The 2,541-nt window shown below is 37.8% G+C and overlaps 1 pseudogene; it reads left to right on the top strand.

The window, feature by feature from the left end:
- The first annotated feature begins 1,095 nt into the window (after positions 1-1,095).
- Positions 1,096-2,049, top strand: LOC111953888 (rab-like protein 2A pseudogene; annotated as a pseudogene).
- The last annotated feature ends 492 nt before the right edge of the window (positions 2,050-2,541 follow it).

A 2,541-nucleotide genomic window follows, 5' to 3' on the forward strand; every position in this document is an offset into this window, starting at 1 on the left:
CTCTTCATAACTAAATAGATTCACTGTTGCTATCAAAGTCATTCCAAAGGGTGTGTTTAATAGAGCAAATGAAATGTGATCATACTTTATAAGTCATATATCATCAATGATACTATTTAGGCCTATATAGCATTTGCAAAGTCATCACCAGCTATTGTTTCAATTCAACCCAGGGTTCAACAAAAAAAATTACAATGCATATAGGCCTAAGGTTTAAAGCTTTGGTTGATTTCAAATGCAAGTTAATCATGTTCAAGTTAATAATTAAAATCTTGGATTCACGTCTCCATCTCAACCAAAAATATATGTTAAAGAACAGCACTAATTCAAATCAAACTTTATTTAAAGTGCATTTAAAGTTTGATTTGATTTAGTCCTATTCTGTAACTTAGAGTTTTGTTTGTGATGGAGATGTGAATCCAACGTTTAAATTATTTATTTGTATACAAACTGGTTTTGGATATGTACAGCAGTAGATATATTAGAGTGAGCTATGTCAAGAATCCAGTATATAAATAAATATGCGGAGTGTATAAACAGTATAATTCAAATGTAATGTACAGTAATATAAATATTAGAATGAGCCATGTTGAGAATACAGTATTTAAATACACAGTACAAAACCCCATGGGAAAATAGATAAAATTGCAGGAATTTAGCTTCCAGACCAGAGTATATATAAATATATATTGTGCCTTCAGAAAGTATTCACACCCCTTAACTTTTTCCACATTATGTTGTGTTACAGCCTGAATTTAAAAGGGATTCAATTGAGATTTTTTTGTCACTGGCCTACACACAATACCCCATAATATCAAAGTGGTTTTATATATATATATATATATATATATATTTAAACAAATTAATTAAAAATTAAAAGCTGAATTTTCTTGAGTCAATAAGTGTTCAACCCCTTTGTTAAGGTAAGCCTAAATACGTTCAGGAGTAAAACATTGCTTAACAAGTCATATAAGTTGCATGAACTAACTCTGTGTGCAATAATAGTGTGTCACATGATTTTTGAATGACTACCTCATATCTGTAAGGTCCCTCACTCGAGCAGTGAATTTCAAACACAGATTCAACCACAAAGAAAGAAACCAAAGCAGGTTGCTAGATATAGCATTATATCAGGGACATAGCAATATCCCCGACTGTGTGTTATGTAAGCTACCCTAACAAGTAGCCACTGCACTGGCTAGGCTAACGTTACTGTAGATAGCTAACCAACGTCGGGTTGAAAACATGCCCGTTTCGACAGCTAGCTAATAAGTTAACTTAGACATGACTTCGAATGGGTTTCGGTCATATTTTAAGTGAATGAATGCAAATATGTGTAGCTATATCTAGTTAGTTAGCTAACGTTAAGCGGTTACTTGCCGTTAATCACAGACTAAGTGCATTTCTTTTGCTAGCTAACTTCTAGCCACGTACTTTACTGTAGCTAGCTAACGTTAGTTTACGTTCGCTAACTAGCTAAGCTGCTGTGAGACGCAGCTCATTTCCCCTTCCTAAAGGTAGAATGGCAGGCGACGCCAGTGGCATTCCTGAACTGGACCAAGATAAATATGATGCAGATGAAGAAGTCAAGATAATCTTCCTTGGAGACAGTGCAGTGGGAAAATCCAAGTTGATGGAGAGGTTTCTGATAGACGGATATCGTCCCCAACAGCTGTCAACCTATGCCCTGACGCTCTACAAATACACTACCACCATCGACAGCAAGGCTGTATTAGTAGGTGTTTGATGTGCAGAGGAAGATCACTTATAAGAACCTAACCAGCTGGTATACAGGGCTGAGAGAGTACAGGCCTGAGATACCATCTATCTTATTAGCCACCACCACACAGGATGTTCAAAGAAACAATCAAAATGGCAATGTCTTACAAGCAGAACTCTAGTGACTTCATGGATGAAGTAATGCGGGAGCTGGAGAACTTTGAGCTGGAGCAGAAGAAGGAGTCGTCGTTAGAGATGGCTGAGGGACTGAAACCAGAGAGCCCTGAGTCTGTCTGTCTGGCTGGCTGTTGATGTGAACATTACCCTCACATTATGACACATTATCTTTACATTATACTGGCATTGTGAATAGAGAGCTGTTTCTGACTGCACCGCAGCTATGGATGCTGTGGATATGTTATCCTAAATGTGTTGACATGATACCTCTTTACCATGGAGAGCTGTGCTCCAGAGTCTGAACTGATGCTGTGATATGTTATCCTAAATGTGTTGACATGATACCTCTTTACCATGGAGAGCTGTGCTCCAGAGTCTGTAACTGATGCTGTGGATATGTTATCCTAAATGTGTTGACATGATACCTCTTTACCATGGGAGAGCTGTGCTCCAGAGTCTGTAACTGATGCTGTGGATATGTTATCCTAAATGTGTTGACATGATACCTCTTTACCATGGGAGAGCTGTGCTCCAGAGTCTGTAACTGATGCTGTGGATATGTTATCCTAAATGTGTTGACATGATACCTCTTTACCATTGGAGAGCTGTGCTCCAGAGTCTGTAACTGATGCTGTGGATATGTTA

This window comes from Salvelinus sp. IW2-2015, linkage group LG27 (assembly GCF_002910315.2).
Source record: "Salvelinus sp. IW2-2015 linkage group LG27, ASM291031v2, whole genome shotgun sequence".
Classification (NCBI taxonomy): Eukaryota; Metazoa; Chordata; class Actinopteri; order Salmoniformes; family Salmonidae; genus Salvelinus; species Salvelinus sp. IW2-2015.